General features: G+C 33.5%; 1 protein-coding gene across 4 annotated transcripts in view; it reads left to right on the top strand.

Moving 5' to 3' along the window:
• The window catches only part of BRINP3 (BMP/retinoic acid inducible neural specific 3), a 379,320-nt gene that overhangs the window by 314,192 nt on the left and 38,868 nt on the right, over positions 1–26,260 (top strand). The window lies entirely within an intron of this gene.

The following is a 26,260-nucleotide window of genomic DNA, read 5'->3' as shown; positions in this document are numbered from 1 at the left end:
TCTCTCAAATATATAAATAAACCTTAAAAAAAAAAGGAAAGTGTTTAGACAGAATCTAAAGATATATTTAAGGGGTGAGTGGAGAAATGAAAACTGGAAATGAGCAGGTAGTGGGGTCCAATATATCATGAGAGCTACATTAATTTCTAGTAAAAATAAATAAAATTTAAACATACAAATATGTCATAAAGGTACAAGATTTGTAAGAAAAGTATGAAAATATGACACAATTCAATTGGATGTGTACAGAATAAATAAGCATGATAAAGATTAAAAAGAATAAAGTAAAGATGTATTATTTGGAACTAAATTTAATGGAAAATACATGGAACTAAATTTAATAAATTATAGAAATAAATATTTGCATTCTAAATTTTTAAACTAAATAAATCAAAGATCACCAGAGGTTTTTTTGACTTTCTTTTTAAATTTAGCATAATTCTCATGTTGGTTATTAGTCATCACACACACACACACACACACACAGACACACACACACAGACTGCTTGCTACATAAACAATTTTATTGAATTTGAATTTTTTTCCATCTCTATTTTTTACAAGGAATATGAGATTTATTTGTTTTGCTTTTTTCAATTTTAATAGAATAAAATGATATTAGGGAAAAATGACAACAAACTATGTACTACAATCTTTTTATAGGATATAGTGAAAAAAAGAGGTTGTATATATGTGAAGTATGTTTTCAAAATTTTCTGAAAGAAGAAGTAGATAAGCAATACCTGTGACTCACTTCCATTTGAGATTTTATTTTTTTGTCTTGCCTCTATGGAATTTTTTTCTCAGCTTTTTTTTTTTTTTTCCCTACCCTTAGTATTGGTCTATTACTCTAAAATGTGAAAAAAATAAGCAAAACCAAACAAAATGAGATTGACAAAATGAACCCTGACAAGTAAGATGATTTCTTGACACTTTCATGTAATGACATATAGGTTGAAGTTTTTCCTTGTAATACATAGTGTAACTCATCCTTGAGATAAAGCAGGATACTCAGAGTAATCTCACCAAATTTACATTGTCACCACTGTTGCGCTCATGAATTCATACGGAGTTAAAATCCTCATTCTGACTTGAGTAAATTGTGAGGCCTGTGACAATCTGGCTTCTTTGAGGTAGTGAACTTTTTTGCTATTCTAAAACTTTTGAGGTCAGTAACAATGACATATTCATTTCATTAAAGGACAAAAATTATAGTAATTATTTTAAAATATTCATACATAATTTCTACAAAATAACTCAGCTACACTATTTGTGCTATTATATTTTATTCACATTTAAGGTATGTTGGTAAAAGTTTAACAACCAGCTTTCCTGGGTGGGGACCCTAATTTATAGCATTTTCCAATTCTTGTGATATGCAAAATTGGTTCTTCTGAGCCAGTATATACAGGCAGCAGCAAACCACTAAAAATTGATTAAAATATTTTTATGAAGTTATCTCTTTTTCATTAATAATGAAAGGTGAGATGATAAAATCCCTTCTCTCATGTCACAGGGAAGAATAAGTTTAGGTCTATGTTATTCTTATCTAAGAACTGTGTCATGTAGCAAACTGCTGACCTCTTACTATGTCCTTATACCGTGGGAGGGGTGAGAGATCTCCTTGGAGTTTTGATTTTAAGAATACTAATCCCATTCACAAAGGCTCCATCCTCATGAACTGAGCACCTTCAAAGGGCCCACCTCTTAATACCATCATCTTTGGGGGTTAAGATTCCAACATGTGAATTTTGAGGGAACACAGCATTTAGACCACACCTGTCAAGGGCCAGTCTCTACCTATCAGTAAGACCTTAAGATGTGAGGGTGAGAAGGGTAGCTAACCATCTCTTTTGCATACATCCTGTCTACGGTAGATGACAATGAAGCTGGCTGTAGACCCAGTCTGGGACAGAGAATTCACGATCATTCAAACCCTTATTTTCTCTTGACCCCTACATCCAGTGCATTTCTCTCTCTGAAGCTTTGTTATCCATCTTTTTTTTATTTCTAACTGAAAGATGATTTTTTCTGTCCCTTATGTGTCACCAAGTATTTACAACTCTGTAACACAGGCAAGAAAAACATAAATTTTAATATTTTCAAAGTGAAAATGAGAATGGTACTTATAACTGACATGCAAGAATAATGTGTAAAAATATTTTACCTCATATTTGTTTTCTCTTCAGTTTCTTTTCTTTTCACCCTACTTCCCTTTCTCCTTTGCTGAATATCTAGATATTTTTCTTTTAATCCTCTCTCTTTATTGACCCTCATTTCTTCATATAACCCTTTTTTTACTGAAATCTGTCTATATTTTTGTTATGCAGAGTGATTTGGTGCTCTTAGAAAATCAATTTACGACTTCTTGCTAATCTACAAAATGATGCGTCTGCACCTTTGACCAACTTTCTTTTCTAATGCATTAGAGGATTACATATAACAGATTTTTTCTTTTTTTATTTTTTCATACTTTCAAACATATGAGATATCTGATTTATCCTTCCAGTAATTTTCTCTTATACCATCAACTAATTCAAATTGGTTTCTTTCACTTATAATAATAGGGGACATTTTTAGTGGATATAAAAGCAAATAAAAACCTGGATCCATTTTGAATATGTCCTGAAGGCAGTAAAAATGAAGTATAAAAATGTGATTTGCCTGTGGTAATAAATATCTTCTGCTTGCCATAAAGCTTATTCAAGATAGAGAAGTACCTTCAAAGGCTAGTACTATAAATGTATTTGATTTTGGTTGTTTTGATAGTTAATTTTGTCAAAGCTCATGTGTTATTATGGTATTTTCCAATGCACTATTGTTGCACAATGTTAAGAAAGGCATTTTAAAAGAATATTGGCTCAGGGATGGGGACAACGGAAAAGCGGAAGTTGTTTCCAAGTCTTCATGGTGCACTACAAAACTAATAAAGAAAGTAATAAATATATAACATTAAAAGCAAAAGAATAAGGTAATATAGCCATTAAACATTGAGGAAAAATCACATTTTACTGGGCACAGGAACCAAATGGAAATATGTGAAGATAAATTGTAACTTCCTGATTTGTGAACAGTAGAATTATAGAAACAAAAATAATTTTAAGTCATTACAGGAAATTTTTATAAGTAATTTTCATGCATTCAATAAAAGCAATCAGATATTACAATCCTTATCTTGTATTAAAATATGTAATCTTTGTTAAAATGTAATCTTTCATTAAAATATGTTTCTTTAATAATGAAGAGAGGCAAACTTTGGTTAGGTAAAATAATTTTATATAAGATGTTACAGTATTTATTCCTAGACAGAATAGATTAAACATGCTTAGAAAAGACATTTATACATAAGAAGCATTTTTTAGACTACTGCCAGCTTGGACAAGAATAATTCTAGGATTATAGGTACTACACCCTGACTAAAAAAGGAAGGGCTGGGGTGGAAGTGTATTTCATCTAGGTCACTTTAATGACCTTTATTTCAATCTTGAAAAGTCATAGTATTGGATGAGTTAAGAAAATCCTCTCTTGTTTGGAAGATATAGAGTTGAGTTCTCAAGACTCCTCCCATTTACTTTCTGCCATACTTGTGGCTATTTGAGCTCAAATTCCAGCGATGCACTACTCTACCCTCATCTCCTACTCCCCAGCTGAGAACCTGATTCATAGTTTCTTTTTAACTGTGCTATATGCACAACAGTGTGAATACTATTCCCAAAAGCCTACATTTACTAAAAAAGTAAGATTTAATTACTTTATAGTAGACAAACAAAATTCTGTTTTAAAATGTTATTTAATCAAGTAATTCTTTTCTCTATGTAGTTTTGCATGATATTTATCTTAAAATCTATTTCATAACCATTTACTTTTTCTGGTTACTATTTTTTTTGGATTTTGTTATCAAATTCAATAAATAATTTGAACTAAGTTTTTGTATATGTATATTTTCAAGTGTTATCTTGATGACTTCAAATGTGTAATGAAAACTATGATTTTAAACTAGGCATTGGTAATGGTGGTACAGAATTTAGAAAATTGGTTGGTTTCAAATTGTCAATAATTCTGTAATATATAAGGAATGGATCTGTAATGTAAATCCTTAAATTGGCCAATTGTTTGTAGTTGATTTTGGACTACAAAACTGTGACTGTAGGAATATCAACCATATCATTATAAAAATTAAAAATAGAAAATTTAGTGATGCACTACTTCTTGAGATAAAAATCCATGGCTAGTATGTTAAGAGAAACACCCCATGTCCTTGCCATCTTTGCACTGGCCTTTGGAGAAAGAAAGTAACAATGATGTAAGAACACATTTTATCCAAATTCATTATTTCAATTACATTATTCATAGTATACCAATGTACTGATTTGGACCACACCCCTCCCAGGTTAACAATGCTTAAAATAGGAGGAGAATCAGAATTAAAAGTCTTTATAATTTTCCAAGGGCAATTTTCACTTTTATTTACATGTTTTATCCTATCACCGTTCCACCTTTATCCTCAAGAGAAGAAAAACAACAACAACAACAAAAAAATAAGATTTTATTTATTTACTCATGAGAGGCACAGGAAGAGGCAGAGACATAAGCATGGGAAGAAGCAGGCTCCCTGCAGGGAGCCTGATGTGAGACTCAATCCCAGGACCCTAGAATCAGGACCTGATCCAAAGGCAGATGTTCAACCACCAAGCCACTCAGGTGCCCTGAAAAGCAAAATTGAGAGACAAAGTATTCTTACTTCCAAGTATGGTATGATATTCAGGTGACATGTACATAAAACATTCTTCTGCTTTATATGCCTTCAGTGTAGCTTTTCTGTTATCTTAGTGGAAAATCCTCTAGCTGAAATCTTCTATAATGACTTTGACCACCAGATGTCAAACTATTTGGTCCCAGGACTCCTTTCCAGTCTTAAAAATTATGGGAAAATACAAAGAGCTTTTTTGTATGAGATATATATATGTATGTATGTATATATATATATATATGTACTTACTACAGTAAAATGAAATTATTAATTAAAAATTAAAACAAAAAAATTTAAAACAAAATTTAAAATGTATTTATTAATACAATTAGAAGGAACAGTAAGTATGATCACTGCAGATTAATATATATAACACTTAAGTTTGAAAGATTTCTGCAGAATTGCTTAATATTTGGCTTAAGAGAAAATAGCTGAATTTTCATGACTGTGTATGCATCAGTTACAAATTGTAATTTTGTAATCTCACATAGATTTATTAGAGAAGTGACTATTATAATGGCCTTTTCAAATAATTGTGGATATTACTTTTTTGTACTGCACCAAAAATTCAGCAAGTGATAGATTTTAAAAAGTTATATGTAATGTAGAATCTAAAACCATGTGATTAACATTTTGACATCTTACATTAAATTATTTTGTCTGTCTTGAACTTTAAAATGGATCTTTAATCATGCATATGAAATCATGTGCCAGTCATTTGGAAAATATCGATGCACTTAGTTTTGAAGATCTTCCAAATGCTGACAACGTAGCATTATAAAATAACAACAACAACAAATCATTCCTTACTATCATCACTGGGTTCGTGAGGAAAACCTTTATTGGGAGCTGTTAATCTCATTGTTGTGGTTACAGTTTTTCCAAATTTCTAATTTTCCCTTGAAAACTGTACTTTTAACATTGATATTAAATATGCCAGTGGTTTGTCTAGAAGTGATAGGTTTATTTCTTTCAGTTTTGATAACAGATCTGCCAAGTATCCAAGTCTGAATAAACTAGTTTGTCTGTCAATTATTCTTTCAAGTAAAAATGATTTGCCATGAAAAAAGTGCTTACCTCAGCTTGCAATGGAAACAATTGCACAGGTGTTTTGCCTCGAGGCAACCATTATAGTTCAGTGTGTAACACAAATGCTTTATTCATATTCCCATTTTGTTCTGACATGTGGATTTGTACTGAAAATTGAGACACAATAAACTTTTTTTTACAGCTTCACCAAGAACATTTTTAACTGAAACTTACTTTCTTTTTGTTCTACAAGTATGTGGCAGAAAATAATATATGCCTACTAGTACAGCAGTTTGGTTCCAAGTCTTTGCTTTGTGCTAAGTCTCCAGCGGTAGTTTACCCACCACTGCTTTTGGCATCAATGCAAATGTCAGCATAATGCAAAAGAAAGATAATGTCTTAGTATATCTATGAACATGTTATCACCTTGTATACCCGCTGATAGAATCTTGCTTCCAATTACCCACTGCCCACTCACCCACACCAAGAGCTCTGGGGACCACTCCTATAATGCTGCTCTAGATCAATTTCAACTCCTCCTAAGGACCTGGAAGACAAATTGTGGGGCCTTTGATAAAGATTATTTCTCTTCTTCCTTTACTTCTCTTTACTTACTAACACAACCCCTGATTTTAGCAAAACTCTTGCTATACCACACCTCATGGGTTTTGAACCTAGAATGGGTAATTCTAGTCAAACAGATGTAAGTGGAAGGAAGCTTCCACAATTCATGAAAGAAGCTTCCACAATTCATGAAGCTTCTGAATTGGATCCTTAAAGTAAGAGGAATATGTGCTATCTACCTTCTCTTCTTCCCCTGGCTAAAATTAAAATGTGATGGCTTGGAATGAAAAATCATGACTTAAAGAAACGTGTTAAGGATAGTAAAATCCAATTTTTCTGAAGCTACCAAATCAGTCATGGATTGTTTATGTTTGTACTGGTATTGAGAAAGGAATAAAATTGCATTTTTTCTGAGCCAATATTATCTGGCTTATGCTACTGCAGCCAAACTTGCATTCTAATAATAAAAGGACTTTACTGAATGGCCTCCAAGTCCTTCAATATTGCAGAATCTGTGATTTAATTAAAAATGGCATTTATATGATTAATACAAGAGACTTTTGCTGTGAACAATTTTATATAAAACTGTAGGGGAAAGTCAGGATATTAATTTTCCTTACATTTCTGTTACAAAAGAATTTTGTATTTTTTGGGTGTGTTTCAGCCACCAAATGATGACTCACAAGCACATGCTAAGTAATAATGAAGTAGTATATTTAAATAGTCAATATTTGAAGGTATATTTAAATAGTCAATATTTGGATATCTTCAATGTGTGACTGAGAAATGTAAAAGATATAAATAACAATTATAAATTACTCAGCACATGGAAAGTGCTTAAATAATTATTATTTAACTTTCCCCAAACAGAAAACACTATTTCTTTGGTGTAGGTGTTTATAATATATTAATGACTTTTCTTCAAAATGTGCTTTCATGTGTTTCATAGTCAAAATAAAATTCATCATAAAGATAATAATATAAATGCTCTAAGAAACACATTTATTGTTACTTGTATAGAATAACACAAAGTAGCCTGGATTCTGATTCAAGGAATCCAAGGATATTAGTTTTCAAGGAGGGAATTAAAAGTGGGGAAAAAGAGAGAGAGAAAGCTCCACCTTCTTGGTAGAGGGCCACTTCTACACAATTTTAAAATTGGCAAATTTGTCTTTTCTCTCATGCCACTCCCTTTCCTTAAAATTGTTTCCAGTTTTTGTTTAAATTCCAGTTAGTTAACATACAGTATAATTCTAGTTTCAGGTGTAGAATCTAGTGATTCGTCACTTTCGTTTAATACCCAGTGCTGATCACAAGGAGTGCCCTCCTTAATGCCCATCCCACCACCCCCCCTTCCCCTACAGCAACCCTCAGCTTTTCTCTACAGCCTCTTATGTTTTGCCTCATTTTTTTTTCCTCTTCCTCTATGTTCATCTGTTTTCTTAAATTCCACATATGAATGAAATCATATGGTATTTGTCTTTCTCTGACTAGCTTATTTTGTTAAGCACAAAACATTCTAGCTCCACCCACGGCATTGCAAGTCAAACCACTTCCTTTTACTTAATTCTTGATGTAGCTTAAACTTCAGATCTCATGGCTCTAAAATGTACTTATATTTTCACTTTAACACCCCTACTTTGACCTTCAGCTCAGAAATCATTTCATGATCTTTCAATTCATTAGATATGGACAAATACTAGCTGAAAATAATTATTTTAAAACAAAGTTATATTTAGATATAAAGATTATTTGTACTTTTCAAATCAGTCATTTGCTAGCCATAAGAGTACCCCAGGTGAACCACTTTAAGTAGAGTTAAAACAATTATTAAAATGAATATCTGTGAGATGACAGTGCTGGGCTTTCTCTTTTTCTGTCTTTCATGTATAAAAGGTTATGTGGAACAATCAAAGATCTTGTCACCTTGACATTTAGTTGAGAATATACTGCCTACAACCCACAACTTTTGGAATGAGGTCCAAATTCAAGGCAAAGAGGCAGTTTTTCTACATAGCTGCTTTTGAAAATATTAACAAAATTAAAAATAACAAGGGTCTTGGCTCTTGGAAATTCTGTGGACATAAGTGAATGTGTGCATTAGTACTTGTGTGAGAATAGTGCAAAATGACAGGTCGACAGTTCATTACATTTTAAGTAAAAATCTTCTACTGTTGTCTCATGTTGACTTTAAGTTAGTTTATTCTCATCTGAAAAGGAAGCCAAGAAACAAAGGACAGCGTCTTGAGTATGACATATATTCCAAAGAAGATTTATTCCTCTTTGTTTTTCATGGTGTTCACCCCGCAAATGTCATTTCAGTACCTCCTACTCTATTTTCTTGACATTACAACACTTTCTAAGAAAGATTAAGAATGTCATTCCCAAACACATTTCCCCCCTGGAAGCTCAGTGGAATTGCTGGCTAAAATAATCAGATTTTTGAACAGTAACAATGTAGACAGCTATATTGACAGAGAACTTTTAACACTTAACACTAACTTGTTTGAAAGAAAGAGTCCTATCAGGAAAATCTTGGAAATAAAGTCGCAAGATCTGTAATATCCAAGATGAAGAAGCCCCTTTGCTAGCACCACTTGCAGTAGTACCACTTTGTTCAAACAGAATCAGTTTCTTATTCGACACCAACCACCGGTTAATGCCACACAGAGGGGTTGAAGAGCTTTTCTATCAGTCCTCATTTTCTCTTCACTAAGGAGTTGGTGATAGTCCTTCATGGGTTTCACCAAAAAGCTTGCATCTTTTGAGACATTATTGTTTGTTTTCTTAAATAAATACATAAACACTTTTTTAAAAGAAGTCACTGCTATGCAAATTTGGAGACTGTAATCATTTTAAATTCTACTTGGAAATCTACAATGTCTATATGCCTGTCAAATACTCTAAAATGTCCTACAATTAAAATAGATCTTTTTAAAAGATATTACTTATTTATTTGAGAGGGAAAGAAAGAGCGTGGGGAGGAGCAGGGGAGGAGGGAGAGATGAGCTGACTCCCTGCTGAACATGGAGCTCATGGAGGGGCTTGATCGCAGGACCATGAGATCCTGACCTGAGCCATAAACAAGGGTTGGGCATTTGACCAACTGAGCCATGCAGAAGCCCCAAAATAGATTTGTTTAAACAAAGATTTTTCAGAACAAAAATTTTTTACCTCCTAAAATACTTGCTAAAGCCTCAAAGTATATAATTGGAAAAGACTGTACCATCATTTTTAATACAATTCTTACAGATTCTAGAGTTGCCTTCAGTTGCTATTTACTTACTTCAATCACCATTAAATATTTGACAATTACCTTGAACTTAAAATTATTTTAGATTTTTGTTTTCTCAACTTCTCAGATGTATTCTGGGTACCAGGTGCCAGTTTCTGGCAAATAATCATTTTAAATACTTTCTCAGAAAGACTTAGAAGTTATACTATGTCAACTCTATACAGGTATAATTTGAAATGGCCCTACAAGTTAAATGCTAATTCATTTACCAAAACATTTTTGTCACATTTCTTTTTTAAAATAAAAAGAGCTCTGAGATTTTCATCCCAATATTTTGCATGAAGTGGAGAGTGCCATTAAATGCAACCTTTCCTGTGGTGGTGAATTGTTATATAAATTATATCTCAGAGAGAAAAATGTAATGGAAAATGAGAGAATAAGCTGATTATTTGTTGATATCATATTAACCGTCAGTGGTTTGTACATGAGCCACAAACTGAGAATACAGATCCCAAGACACTAATATTTTTATAAATCTTATAATGTTATTGACAATCAAACTTAGAATGGATGTACTTTCAGTTTTTAAATATATTTAAATCAGGGCTGAAAATCAGTCTCATTTCTATTTGAGTCACTTCTAAGCAATTTTACTTATTATGGAAAAATGGATACTTACATGTTTACTTACCAAAATAAATAGGAAGCTGAACATCATCCACCTTTGGGACAGTGTGGTGGTTTTATTATCTCAAAGCAGAAACCTGTCTTATAAATCAGAATTATTATGTTATCCATGAGCCTTTCCCCCTGAATATTACGCCTTTAAAATGTTCGAACCAGAGGTAAACACCGTGATGTATGGGTGATCTAACTTAGAGTAGCACAGAATTTTCAAATCTCTTTTTTTTATAAAGAATAATACAGTATATACATAAAAGAGGAATAACTCAAAGCGGCTTTTTTTCATATTACATGAAAGTCTTATGTCAGTTTTCATACAAATGACATTAGAAGCTTCAATGTGTGTAGACAGAATTGGTTATGTTAAAACTGTCGCTTGTAAATATGTAGGTAAGATAGTATTTGTCTTACACTATTTTCTACTTTACATGAGGGACCTCATAGAAAATAATTTGATGCTTATTAGACTAAACTAAATACTAAACTATTTACTAAAGACTAAAGATCAAGTACATCTTACAAATATTGTCTTTTTCCAATCAAACTTGCTCAATTTGGCAAAGGAAAATCTCATTTGGACCATTTTAACTATAAATTTTATCTAATGCTTAATTTGGTAGCTCCATGTAGAGACAGTGTGCAATCTTTAATCTTCATTTATGTTTTCTAATCTTCATGTTAAATACAAAAATATCCTTCTTCACATCCTTTCATTATTATTTCATTACACGTATTCCTTGCATGCATATGTATGTACATGTGTAGGCATATACACACATACACACACAAACATTCAAGTATGCACATATATACCAAGTTATTAAAATAGTGTATGACTGAAACACAGAGTGCTTTTCTTTTTTTTTTTAGAGTGCTTTTCTTTGAGCATTAAAGTAGGATACTATTTTCTAAAAGCAAATGGTGTTATGATTCAATAAAGCTAAATATTACCAAGATATAAACCAGCTTAAATCCCTAACACCGAAAAACAAAAAAGAAAAAACAAAACAAAAAAACTTTGAAGCACTTCATTTGAGGCAGCCACTACAAGTTATAAAGTGAGTGAATAAATTTCAAAAATCAATGCCAATTGCAATCAAAATCCCCTATCTCACAACCCAGATACACTTCACACAGCAACAAATAGAACAACACAAAAGAACATTGATGTGACAAAAGAATACAGGAGAAAAGGAAGGTCATTTTGTTGTGGTAGTTCTTTGTTCTATTAAACCCAGCAGGAAGACTTCATGTAGGTTTCTCAAAGGAAACAAAAAAGATCAAGTCTGAGGTAGTACCTTGCATTGAGCTGAAGTAAAATTACTTCATACAAGCAGGGAAAGTTAGCTAGAGACAAATCTAAACACAATGTAGTAAGAATATAATGAAAGTCTGCTAATTTAAAGGATATATATACACACACACACACACACACATACATATATATATATACTCATATCATCCCTAACATTGCCTTAAACACACACACGTGCACGTGCACACACAAACACCCCCCCACACACACAATCTTCAATTAAAAACAAAAAGATAATACATGATTATGATCAAATGCATGATTTTTGTTTCATAACCTCATCCAAATTACCATTGACAATGAACAAAATCACAATCTGAGTTACGGAATCTTACAATTCATATGCAGGAATGTGGAGAGATTTTCGAGATATACTACAGGAAACAAACAGGAATGAGGGCAAAGCTGATCAGTTTGCAAATTACCTCGTCCAAGTGAAATAGCAACCTAAGAAGCAGACAGAGAAGACACTCACAGGAAGCCACCAATACTCTTTAATACAGAGCCACGGACACTTTATGATAAAGGGTGACAGTTCTGAGGTTGACTTGCTAATGAGAGCCATCATAATTAGCTAGTTATTAACTAACAGGTATTAAGTACAGACTATTGTCAAACTCTTCCAAGTGCATTACCTGTTGTTGCTCATTTAATACAATGTTACAAGATAGTGTTATTACCCTAAGATCACAATCAAGGAAATTTAAGTTTATGTAATCTAAATTTGCTGAAGATTACTCAACTAGTGGTGGCAGAGCTAGGATCCAACGCATGCAGTCTGGCTGTAGAGCTTGGTTTCTTAGTCACTATGCCACAGTGCTTCCCAGGTTTGCAGTGTTGTAAGTAGTGGGGCTCCCATCTCCTGCTAAGCAACCCCCCGCCCCATGCTATGTTAGCAATGGGGTTCCCATCTCCTGCTAACCCCTCCGTGCTAAGGTATTTTGGAGGATATTGAATTCATGCAAAAGCATGAAGTCATGAAATGGAATAATCAGAAAACAAGAAAGTTTTAAGAAAATAAAAAAAAATTCTTTACATATAAAAAAAAATAAAAATAGTGGACTATTAGAGGAAACAGGGGATCCCTGGGTGGCGCAGCGGTTTGGCACCTGCCTTTGGCCCAGGGCGCGATCCTAGAGACCCGGGATCGAATCCCACGTCGGGCTCCCGGTGCATGGAGCCTGCTTCTCCCTCTGCCTGTGTCTCTGCCTCTCTCTCTCTCTCTATGACTATCATAAATAAAAAAAAAAAAAAACAATTAAAAAAATAGAGGAAACAGAATTGGTTTATTAGAATAAAATATTGAGAAACTAATCCAGTACTATCAATGAAGAATGGAAAGATATAATTGATTTAAAAAAATGAAAAACGCATGAAGGGCATGGAGTACATAAATAGTAGATACAAAAAGGAGAAAAACCAATATCTGATTGAGAAGAATCAGTAAGAATGAGAGACACAGAGACAGAGAGAACTTTTCTTTTAAAACTTGAGTCCATATGAATGAAAAAAGTCAGAGAGTACCAAGCAAAATTTATAACGATGGTTTGTATTGTGAAGTGGTTTCTGAGTTAACGTGCATCATTTTCAGCTACCCCATTTCAGTTTTCTCTAGTTCACCATGGATTTTAAAGATTTGGCACATTTTTAAAGCCAAGTTATTGTGTGCATGAACACAAAAGAAAATACAAAAAGTGTGCATTCCAGCACCTTCATCTCATGCCTGACTCCGAGGTCGTTCAACAACTATGGCATTTGTCTGTCATCGATGCAGGCTACTTCTTCTCTGGACAGGAGTGATTAAAGCAGACACACCTAGTGGCTCATCCTGGATTCCAGGCTGACGGTTTGCGTTATCTTTCTTCCCCTAGGGAGTACTGGAGAAACAGAGCAGCTTGGCAGGGTACCAAGTAGCTACATGAAAGCCAAACACAGCAGTTCAATCTGTAACCCAAAGAAAGAAGTTGACTCCTAGGTTGTGTATAACCAAGTGAACATGCAAACAATTTTTTTTTAAATATATAGCACTAAGTACTGGAGTATGTGAGGTCACTCAATGGTGTTATGTGAGGAAAAACAGTGACTCCATGATTTTATGCTGAGTCAAGTAATTTCCTATGTAAGAGTGTTGCACGATTGCAGGGTTCTTGTCTCATGGAGTCAAAGAATGAATCAGGGGGATGCAAAAGGGTGAAGTGAAAGTTTATTAAGTGAATAATACAGCAGAAAGGAAAGAAAAAAAGCTCTCTAGAGTGTGAGAAGTCCCGAATGGGTTGCCACAGAAGGCTTTAATTGGCAGTTTTTTATTGAGAACTGACTGGGTAGCTTGTTGCTTTGAGATTCTTGTGCCATCTTCCTTTGTTCCTTTATTTCTTCTTGTGCTCTATTTCAGCATCTTCACCTGCCAGTAAGAGTTTCAGAGCCCAGGGACGGGAGTCAGGGGTCTCCTATCTCTCTCTCCTGCCTATACTTGACCCCCTTCCCTTTTTCATGGGACAGGACTCCTAGGTGGAAGGAGCTATACTAGGATTGTGAGGAGTGGCTATATACTTTTTAATTAGCGGAGGTTAGGGATAGTGCAAGTCTCCAAGGAATATGGAAGCAAGGTTTTCAGGACCTCGAGGGGCCAGCTGCTGCCAAGATAAAGTTACTTTTCAACATAAAGGTACGAAGGCAGCCACGAGTTCTTGGAGGAAGGTCATAATCTGCATGTTTCAGGAATCTATCAGTGGGCTGCGAGCAGTAAGGAGATTTTAATTTAAGTTACATTTCTTTTGCCTTTGTTTCCCCACATCAAGAGGAAGACAAAAAAAATTTAAAAATTTAAAAAATTAAATAAAATTTAAAAAAAGAGGAAGACGAAAGGACATTCTTACATATGCAGTGCCTCGGACATATTATAATCTACAACTATTCCTTCTGAAACTAGGATTTATTGAATCAAGAGATTAATAGAATAATCAATTCAAGAAGGTATATGAGCTTTTTCCTGAAATACTAGTATTATATTACTAGATCTAGGACCAAGAAAACAGTGTCTGTTATTGTTTTTATTATTTACTCTTGCTTAGGAACTTCTGCTAGTAAAATAAAACTTGAATATGGAATTAGCAAATATAGACATATTAATATTTAAAAGAAGATATGATTATTAGTTGTAGATGACATACTTATTCATCTGATAAGTCCCCAGAGATTCAGCTGGAATAGAAAACAAAACCAGGGGCACCTAGGTAGCTCAGTCAGTTAAGCATTTGCCTTTGGCTCAGGTCATGATCTCAGTCCTGGGATCAAACCCCATGTCTGGCTCCCTGCTCAGTGGGCAGCCTGTTTTCCCCTGCCTGCCACTCTCTCTGCTTGTGCTCTCTCTCTCTGTAAAATAAATAAATAAAAATATTTTTTAAAACAAAACAAAATCAAATCTAAACAATGTACATAAAAATTGAGTGAAGTTGTTAGTTACAAAATAAATAGACAATAATCTACAGATAAATGAACAAAAACAAGTAAGAGATTCACATTCAAAAAGTGACATATTGGACTTTACAAAAATGTCAAAATACATAATATAACTAAGGAAATAAACTAAAACAAAACTTTAGGATATTAAGGGAAATTTTTAATAAATGAAGAACTTGTTCATATTTCTGAATGAAAGAAACCTTATAAAGATATCATTTTCCTCAAATTAATATTATGTAATTTAATGTGGCATCAGTCAAAATCTATCTGAAAAAAATGCTAGAAAAAGTAGTAAATAATATTTTAAAGGAAAATAATAAGAATACCCCAACATCAGGCAATGTTAAAATCTATTCTAAAAAAAAATGTAGGATGGTGTTTTAGAGGTTTTCTGTGTACACTGATGAGTAGCAACTGGAAATTAATTCTCTCTTTCAGTTTCCTGATTATAATGTGTGATTAATAACAGTATCTACCTTATAGAAGTATGAGAATTACCTGACTTATATATTTAAAGTCCCAGCATTTATTAAATATTAAAATATCTCTTTGATAATGTTAGTGATGGTAATTTTGATGATTCTACAGTAATGGACTGTCTACAAAGTCCAAAATTAGATTCAAGTTATAAAACAATTTGGTTAATCATTATGTCAACCAAGTGGACCTAGTAAGGACAGAACATACAAACATAACCTACTGTAATGTTAAATTAATTTCCTGATCTTAAAATTTGTTTGGGGCAGCCCCGGTGGCGCAGTGGTTTAGCGCCGCCTGCAGCCTGGGGTTGATCCTGGAGACCCAGGATCGAGTCCCACATCGGGCTTCCTGTATGGAGCTTGCTTCTCCTCTGCCTGTGTCTCTGCCTCTGTGTGTGTGTGTGTCTCTATGAATAAATAAACAAAATCTTAAAAAAAAAAATTTGTTTGAAGAGACTTATGAGGTCATTTTTTTCATAATCTAACAGGGTTAAATATTTTAAGTGAAATTTTTGTAATGCAATGTTTTAAATGACATTCTTACCTGACTGGAAATTAAGAAATATACCCCTGATAATCCTTGGAGGAAAAAAAATCTAACTCTAAAGACAGTAATAAAAGAAAGAAGACTTCATAGCAATATCTATTAGAACATAACAATTCTGGACAAGTAAAATTTAGAGTTGCAAATGCCTTAAATATTAAAGAAGAAAAAATTAAAAATTGATGTTACTTAGACCTGTAATCATTTATTTTTTTCATTCAGTGAATAAATATTTAATGCCATTTATAGGCACAGGAGGTACACAGCCTCTAAAATAAATTTTAAAAAACATTTTTATATTTGTATATATTATAATACATAATATATAATGTATATAAATATTACACATATAATATATAAATACTGTATATATATTAACACTATATATGTAAATACTATATATTAACACTATATATATATAAACACTATGTAAATACTATATTCATTATATATATGTCCTGGAACTTTAGAATTAATGTTTTAGTTCAAGTGAGAAAGAAAATAAATAGGGAAATTATATTGCTTTAGAAGATGATGAGTGCTCTGGAGATAAATGAATGGAAGTTAGAACGTTTTAAGGATTGGAGGATGTGTATATGTATTTGTGTGTGTTCCTAATATCGTTAACAGTTCATTTTTAGTATATAAGTATATAACTGGTATTATATCTTGATTTTGCATTCTGCAGCTGTACTTTATTCATTTTAACATTTTTGGGGGGTGAAATCTTCAGATTTTTCCAGATATGATATTGTGTCATTTGAAAACAAAGATAATATTACTTCTTCCTTTTGAATTTGGATGCTTTTTATTTGTTTTTATCAACTAATTGATCTAGTTAAGACTTCCAGTACTGTGTTGAATAAAAATGTTGAGAGTGGAGGTTCTTGCTCTGTTCTTGACCTCAGAGGAAAAGCTTTTAGCTTTGCAGAGTTGAGTGTGGTGCTAGCTATGGATTTGTCATAGAGGGTCTTTATTATGTTGAAGTACATTCCTTCCTATACTCAATGTGTTGAGTATTTTTATCATGAAAGGATGTTGAATTTTCTCTAATGCTTTTTTTTTCAATCAGCTAGAATGATCACATGATTTTTAGCCTTCATTTTTGTTAATATGGTGAATCAAGTGGATTGATTAGTATATACTGAACCTTGTTTCCACCACCATCCTCCATTTTGGGAGGATAGCAATCAGCAAGCACTTAGATGAACACAATTTAGAAGTTGGGCAGTGAGGCAGCAGCTGTAAAACACACAGACTTCTTCCAGGGAAAGACTGGGAGGTGGGTACTCTTGGCCTGTTCCCTCTGCATTGAACCCTGGAGTATAACTGAAATGAGTGCTTGCACACCATTAACAGCTGCTTATCATTTGCTCTAGTCCTGTAGAATCGTGAAGCAAACCCGTTGCCTTTCAAAATTAGGTGGTTTAGGGGCCCATCACATGGGTGGCAGCTGAAAGACTTTAAGTATTCCATTGGTAAGCCAGTTTTTCTTTTTTTCAAGTGTTGGGAAGCATCTCATTGTCTCAATCTGGTTCTGTCTTTCCCTCTGTCTTATTATCTGTTGTGATTTAATTACATTGCACTGAGTGGACGCATGGCCTGGAGGGATGACAATCTCATTTCACTCGGCAATCTTAGTCTGATATGGGACTGAGTTTGGCTGTGCTCCAGGAGCTGAAAACTTTTATAAATATAACCAGCTGTTATAATCCATAGGCTTCTACTCTTTTACTTCCTCCATACCACGATAAAGCATTATTCCGTGAAATCTTTACAGATTTGAAAATATTTTATTGTTTATTGAAAGCTTCTTGCAACTTGCCTTTATTTTAAGCAAGGAAATGGGTATCTAGTCTCTCTTCCTGTATATTTTTTTGCTTAGAAAACATAGATCTTAAAAAAAAAAAAAAAAAAAGAAAAGAAAACATAGATCTTCAAGCCAAAATTCTAAAGTCTCAAAAAGAAAAAGAAAATTATTTCCAGGATTTGAGGAAAACTTTTATTATAACAGGCATTCACATGTACTTCTAGTCTTTCCTTTTTCTTGGGTCCCAAGGTCATTTTTTCTTCTTCTTCTTCTTTTTTTTTCTCTAATAAAGTTTATTTCTGACACAAAAAGTGAGCATTTTGATAGATGTAATCGTCTCAAGAGTATTTTGATTCCATATTTTAAAATTTCCATTTGGAAGTTATATTTTCCTAAGCATAAAAGTATTTTTAAGAAGCTATGCTCTCAAAAACTATTAAACTGTTAAACACTACTAATACAAAAAACACTCACTCAAATTAACATCCAAGTTCACTGTACTTTGTGAGATAAAATCTGTGAAAACAAAAACCAACAGATAAATGTTAAAATAGAATCTAAGAAAAAAAAAAGAATCTAAGAAAAACAGTAGTATAAATTTCATCATTTCTTTTTGAAAGCAAGTAATAAAAATTAAAATATTAGTTTTTTTTCAATATTAGTTCTGTTTTTAGTTTAGCTGCATCTTAATTCTCACTTTTCTGGAGTGCCTGGGTGGCTCAGTGGGGATGGTGTCTGACCCTTGGTTTCAGCTCAGGTCATGATGTTGGGGTCCTGGGATTGAGCCCTACCTTAGTCTCCATGCTCAGCAGTAAGTCAGCTTGAGGATTCTCTCTCTACCTCTCCTTCTCTCTCTCTCCCCACTGTAAGTTCTCTCTCTCTCTCCCTCAAAACTTCAAAAAAAATTCTCACTTTTCTCTTTTCTGACTGAAGTGTTACTGAACTTTGCTTTCCCCAACACTAATGGTGTTAAGTATCATTTCAGATGCTTATTAGCTATTCATATATCATGTTCTGTGACATGACTATTCAAATATTTTGTTCATTTTTATTGAACTGTATTTTTCTTATTGAATTAAATTAGTACTTTGTATATTCTGATACCAAGATTTTTTCAGATAGATGAATTACAAATATAATCACCCCACACATGTGTTACCAATTCATTTTCTTAGTCATGGCCTTCAAAGAATAGATTAAAAATATTTTTTTTGGAATCTCACTTATCAATTATTCACTGTTGTCATTAACACTTTTGAGTCATCAGCAATCCTTGCCAATCAAAAGATTGAGAGTATTTTTTTCAATTTTTTTTCTCAGAAAAGAATTCATATTTTATATTCAATTTACCTTTTCTATATTCATTCCTTACATTTTTTTTACTTAAATACATATTTTTCACAACTGATATCACATCTGATCTTCCCATTAACTCGTTGAGATGTACAAAGAAGGCTTTATTATTCTATTTTACTGATAAGAAAAATGAAGATTAAAATATTAAATGACATTCAAAGGAGTATACTCTAAGTAAATGGCAATGATAAGCCCAAAATAGCCCTCATCTGGTGCAATTTTCTCCACATTGCTGATAAACATCTCCAAATACTAGAGTCTCAATCAAGAGAGTGTGGATTGAAATGCCAGATATAAAAATCATCTCCATTACTGGAAAATAGCCAAGAGGTATAGCAATTTAGTATAGACAAAGAAATGGGATTTTTTAATGTAAGAATAATCAAATCTATAAAAATATGTTAATGTCTTAATGGCAAAATTTTCACAAGAGACACAAACCCATTGGCATTTGGTATATTTTTTATTAGTAAAATAAATTAGGTACAGTATGAAGAGTTGGTGCATTTAAATTAAAAGACTTATGAAAAGCAGGCCTCATTTAAAGAGACAGAGAATTAAAATGCTAAAGCGAAGAGAGCCTTTCAAGAATATTTATAAGAGAGCCAGTGTATCATTCTGCACCTGTTGTTAAGAGGAGGTACAACTGCTCAAGTTCCAAATTGAATTGGCTTCAAAGATTTTGAAAAATAGCTTCTCTGTTTGTAAGTTTTTCTCTCTTGTGAATAGAGATTTTTCTTCTGCAAGAGAGGAGTGGCAGACTGTAGGGGCATTCTCTGCTGGAGGCACCTGGGAAAGTTGGCAGACTTAAGTGTCTTAAGCTGTTGGTATGAATAGCTTTACAGTATGTGGGTAAAGAGGCAACCAGTACTTTCTGGCAAATGAATCCTGGAATGCTAATTTTGTTATCCCTGAATTGTGTGACTAACTCAACGCTTAAGTGTTGTTTTGAAATACGGTTCACTTCATCTCACCAAGTTTGAAAACACATCCTTCAGCTTTAATTTCAGCATTTTATTTTGTAAAAGGTTTGTTATGATGTTGAGAAAATATCAAAACTAGGTTATATCTGGCCCTAAAATTTCTGGTTTTAGTAAATAACATTAACCCATTATTTAATCTAGAATTAACTCTTACCTCTGCGGTGGGATCAGTGGTTAATAGTAGTTAATAATATACACAAATATAGTCCTGTGTCTGGAACATTTTTCTATGATGTGATTAAGAAAACAGAAAAATTACTTTTTCATGGCAGATGACCCCAATGCCAAAAATAGGCATATAATATTGATGATAGTATCACATATAAGGGTAGATTTTGTACCTTTTTATCTATAGAAGAATTTTGATTTTAGATTAATACAAGTACATTTTAAAGTACAAATCAATATGGTTTTGAATATTAGTGAAAATCTCTCTACAGGGCAATATAAATACAACAATATTTGAATGAAATAAAGTTTAAGTAGAGAAATACTTATGGCCACAAAGAACAAAATAAAAAATACTCAAGTTAGCCCAACTTAAATGTTCTTTTCCTATGCTTTACCCTATTTCTTTTCCCTATTTGCTTGGTAAATTTCTACATATTTTTCAAAACTCTGTTAAAATATTACGTCCTTTCTTGAAAAGTTTTCTTAACCACCTTTCTCTCCAACAAGTTAGGAATTGCTCCATCAATTTATTGTGCTCCATCAATTAGGACTTACCACATTTTTATCATATTTATTTGCTATGAGTCTGTCTTTTCCAACAGATAGGGAGCCCCTCAGAGACAAGAATTGTTTTACTGATTATGAAGCCCTTTTGTTTAACATAATGAACACTAAGTACACATTTATTATATAGATACACTATCAAGTATAAAAAAAGAGATAGATAACATTACACATTGCCTGGAGAAAACCTTAATTGTGTGAACTTATTTCATATGCTATATTGCTGCAGCCTAGATTAGCGGACTCTAAGTATCACTCAGCAGTCCATTAGCACTCTCACTGTGTCTAGTGACTCAAAATGTTTACCATTTCCCTCAAGCCACCCTACTCATCTTTCCTGATAATACTTTTACCATCAGAAGATTTGCTATGTTTTTCCTTATATTTCAAATATAAACAAAATAAGACATAGCGTGATTTTGAGTCACATTTTCCGATGTGAAAAAAAGGTGTCTTTTTGTTCCATATGATGCAATCTTTTGACAGCAAGCCATCTAGCATTATGTCTAATGCAGAAATTTAATCTAAGCATACTAAGGTATATTCTTTCTAACAGTCAACTCTTGTGTGTATTTTCATTGCATTAAGTTATAAAATCTTAAAAAAAAAAAGTTATAAAATCTTCTTTAACCTTTGGATTGATTCTAAACCTAACATGGGTTTCCTATGCCTCATTCAGATATGAATGGCCTTTTGGTGGAACTCCAAACTGTTTACTTGCCCCTGTTTATTTCCTTTGAAACGTATATGATTCTGACTTAGGTTCTGGTTGACAAATCTACGCAGCCCCCTGTATCTTCCTCTTTTTTTTTTTTTTATCTTCCTCTTTTTTATATACAAGTCATTCAGATCTTTTTGTCCTTCCCTTGACCACTGGACCCAAGGAAGGAATTGGATGTTCTGCAATCCATCAGAGGCACATCTTTCTCTCTGTTGCTGGTTACACACTGCCAGATTTCTGCAAGTGTGCAGGTGGCTTGCTGACTCCCTTCGCATCGATCCCTAAGCTTAACAGGGGTGCCATTACAGTTCTCTTGCCTATACCACTTACACTCAGGCTCAACACAAAGCATGAAAACTGGCCAACATATCAACTCTCTGGGTTTTACTCCTATTTTCTTCTCTGGGATGGGCTACCAAATTGTTTTCTGATTCACACCTGCATCTCCATATTTCTTGTTTGAGTTTCAAAGTGAGATTTCAATAATTTAATGCTTTGGTTCTTAACTTATGCAGTAACTTCTTCTTTGCCTCATTGCTCCTTAGTCCATTTAGCGGACTTCATTGAGAGACGGGATCTCAGAATATTAATAAAGAGATTAGTTTGGGGTTGCATAGGATCTACCATCCATAACTGTGAAGTGTTTTCTTTATTTCTATAAAGAAAGGTTATACCATCTATCAGAAGATAACAAGAGAGATGTGAAGGTTGTAAGAAATAACACATATTAAGTACCTAGCACACAAAAAATCATTAATAAATGCAATAAACATTCACTTCCTTTCTTCCCTTTCCAGTAGTTTCCATCTGCTTCCCTGTCATCCAGTCTTCTACACATTATAAAATGGTTTTCAGTCCGTCTTTCCGTCTTCTTCCCCTCTTTTGATTTTTCTTCCTCAGTTTAAACATTTGAGGCCTTCATTTTCCCATGGTTCCAAGTCTATAGTTCTCAATCAAGTGAATATCCACAAATCCAGTTATGATATATCTCCCTACTTCCAGTCTCAGATCACTTTAATATGTCCTTAACATAACAAAGTAATTTTTCTTTTAAAAATGAGACTCTGATTATGTGGCATCCTTATTTATTCCCTTCCCATTGGTAATTCCTCATTGCTTATTAAGAAAAACTCATGTATGTTTTTAAAGATTTTATTTATTTATTTAGAGAGAGAGCACACATGAGCATTAGGGAGGGACAGAGGGAGAGAGAAAGAATCTCCAGTAGACTTCACACTAATCCACAACCCTAAGATCATGACCTGAGCTGAAATTAAGAATTTGATGCTTCACCTACTGAACCACCCAAATGCTATAAGAAAAACTCATATTGATAAAAGCTTTCACTATCCCTTTTTGCCTATTTTTCCCCCCAGACTTCCTTCAGTGGTGTCTGAAATTAAAGAAGGGAGAGAGATGCCTGGGTGTCTCAATGGTTGAGTGTCAGCCTTTGGCTCGCACGATGATCCTGGGGTCCTGGGATCGCGTACCTCACCAGGCTCACTGCAGGAAACTTTCTTCTCCCTCTGACAATGTCTCTTCCTCTTTCTCTGTGTCTCTCATGAATAAATAAATACAGTCTTAAAAAAATAAAAGAAAGGAAAAAGAAAATTGCTTCACAGGGACTCAGATGACAAGTTATAGGGGCTGAATATAGATCCAAAAAAATGGTGATTTTGTTAAGCAATGCTTGTTGGACCTTTGAGGATATTGCTAATGAAGCCAACAATTTCAAAACTTTCTTTAAGTCAGATCAATTGTGTAGCATTTTTATTCAAACAAGAGCTAAAAAAATGAAATATAGTAATATAATATTCTGGCAATCTGGGATAATACTACACTATATTTTAGTGTGATTGCAGAATATTTTCTCATTATTAAAAAAATACAAGAACCTAGGGCACGTGCCTCTTCTTGTAACTGTATAGAAGATGTCCTCTACACATATACCTGCACACACAGCACACACACATGTGCATGCATATTTGTTTCTAGACTTAACTTTTATAACATTTTATGGTAATTTTGTTCTGCAAGAAGGTAGCTACTATAGTACTATAACAATAGAGTATTTAGTACACTGTAGCATTTACTACACTATTGAATATAGACAGTATATAGTATACTAAGTAGTATACTATAGAGTATTATTATAGTATATATAGCAATAGTGATATATATATAGTCATATATATATTATTCAAAATATTTGTACACTGATTTCAGTGATAATGGAGTTAGAGAAATATACAGACATTTTAACAAAATAGGATATAAGGGCATATGCCTATTACATCCTGGGTTTCCACTTATATTATAAACAATGTAAATATTCAAATTAAAAGAATAATAAAAACTAAAGCAGAAGCAATTGTTTATTTGTTTATTTCCTTTCCAAAAATCATGTTTTGAGATGAATACGTTGATGTTCTTGTTTATCTTAGGGCTATAATCTAAAATCAAAAAGTCAGATGCAAATATCTTTGGTCACTTTATTAAATGCAAACATATTTGTAATAGGCATGATATTTTCTATCTCCATGAAATATGAAGTATACATAATTATGATTTCTGGTTATTCCTATCATGTTACCTTAGTTTTCCAAAAGTAGTTTCTGTTGCTCGTTTATATGCATGCACTCTACAATTAAGTATAGCCATGCATTTAAAATTAACAAAAACTTTGAAAGTGTCTTTGAAAGTATCTTCACAATATTAAAACTAATGAACTCTAAATTCAATCAAAACATGAAAAAGCATCAGAGCATAATTTAAACAGGGAACATTCCTAGAAGCATTCTCATAAAAGTGCTTTTAATATATACCATTAACAACATTTCATTTAAAAATTCCATAATGGTGTCATTACCAGTTCTCAGTTTCAATTAATAATTTTTCATGGTAGTTCTTTCTATGCATTTCTAATGGCAAAGGCTATATATAATGCTTTGTGGAGATCCATTCAAGAGAGGCCATCCCTGTTTCTTAGAAAGATTTCATTCTAACCAAGGCCAGAGTCTTATCAACCTGGGCATTGGCAACCACTTCTGATGCTAATTGAAGTATATACATTTACTACTCTGGATGTCAGAGCTTCCCTGGATTCCATGTGGATTCAAGCATATGATCCATGTCCCTAGACTTGTGGTAAAGGAGACCTGGGATATACTCAAGGTCTGATCTTTTCCTAGCCCCCTCCAGAAGATTGTTCAATCCTATAGGCTCATTCTCCAGCTCTCTAGGTCCAGTTGTCTTAATATTGGCATTTCATCCTTACTCATATATTTAATATATGAGCATTATGAAAACTAAATACTTCTCCCAACAAGCATAGGTTAGAATATAGGCTATAATTTTATAAATCAAATCAGGTAATTCCATTCCCACTCATTTGCTCCAGGATAAAATTGAAGCCCCTCATGTAGGCCCTTTGGTTTTTCTGACCCTGCCTGTGTTGCAAGCTTCCCCTTGGCCACACTGTTGCACCCCCACATTAGCTACAGCCTTCCTTTCACATGCTTGCACAGCACCAAGTCTTTCCTTAAGCCTGGCACATTGACCCCAATGCTGTTTTTTCAGCTCTCACAACATGGCCTCCCTGTACTTTTTTACATTTTTCACAATCGTAATTGTAAGCTGATTTATATGGCTATTTGACTAGCATCTTTTCCCCCTATTAGATGGTAGTCTCGAAATCGTGTGAGGACCATTTATTATTTGGCTCAATATTTTTGGCTCAATAAACATGGTCATCAAAGTTTAGCATGCTTTCTGGAACAGACATGCACATGAGGCCAATTTCACCCAGGAAATTATACTGTTTGGGAAAGAGAAAATTACCCTATTTGATTTTATACTTTGTTTCTGAGAGGCACATTACTGAGGAATTTCTATGCATCAAGCACTTGTGCAAAGTTCTTTTCACGCCTTAGCTTGTATAATCTGCATGGGTTATGTATTATCTCCATTGGCAGTTGAGAAAGGAAAGTCAAGGAGAAGTTAAGTGTCTTATCCAATATCCAAGAGCTAGTAAAAGACAGAGCTGGTGAGAACCCTGCAACATTCCAGCTCGGGTTCTCATACACTATGTATTATAACTCTGGCGGATGTGGATGGTGGGGGAGGTTGATATTTAACAATTGTAAATTTACTGAGGACTCTATTCAGGTTAACAAAGGAAATTCCAGGGTTTGTTTGTTTGTTTGTTTATTACAGTTAACTCTCTATTACATACAGGTTTCAAGGTCTCATTTAAGATAAGTGATTGAATACTGAAAAGATTTTTTGGAAACCAAGCTTTCCATATTATTACCTATTCGTACTGCAGTGTCCCCCTCCATCTCGTTGCTCCAATAAAACACACAAGCATCATCCCTGGTTTTTCTCTCCTCGTGCTGTTTATGCCATCCAGCAACCAGTCCTGCTATTTTCACTTCTAAAGGTCTATACTCCAGTACTCTAGGTCTTTCTAGTCCCACTACTTCCACCATTGCCCGAGCTACCAGTATATCTTCCTGACATTATACTATGGTTGTGGCACCCTAATGGGTCGGCCTCGTTCCACTTCTGTACTCCCCTCTTAATTCCTCCTCC

This window comes from Canis aureus, chromosome 38 (genome assembly GCF_053574225.1).
Source record: "Canis aureus isolate CA01 chromosome 38, VMU_Caureus_v.1.0, whole genome shotgun sequence".
NCBI lineage: Eukaryota > Metazoa > Chordata > Mammalia > Carnivora > Canidae > Canis > Canis aureus.
Note: the sequence above shows the minus strand (reverse complement) of the source record. Positions and strands in the feature narration are given on the sequence as shown.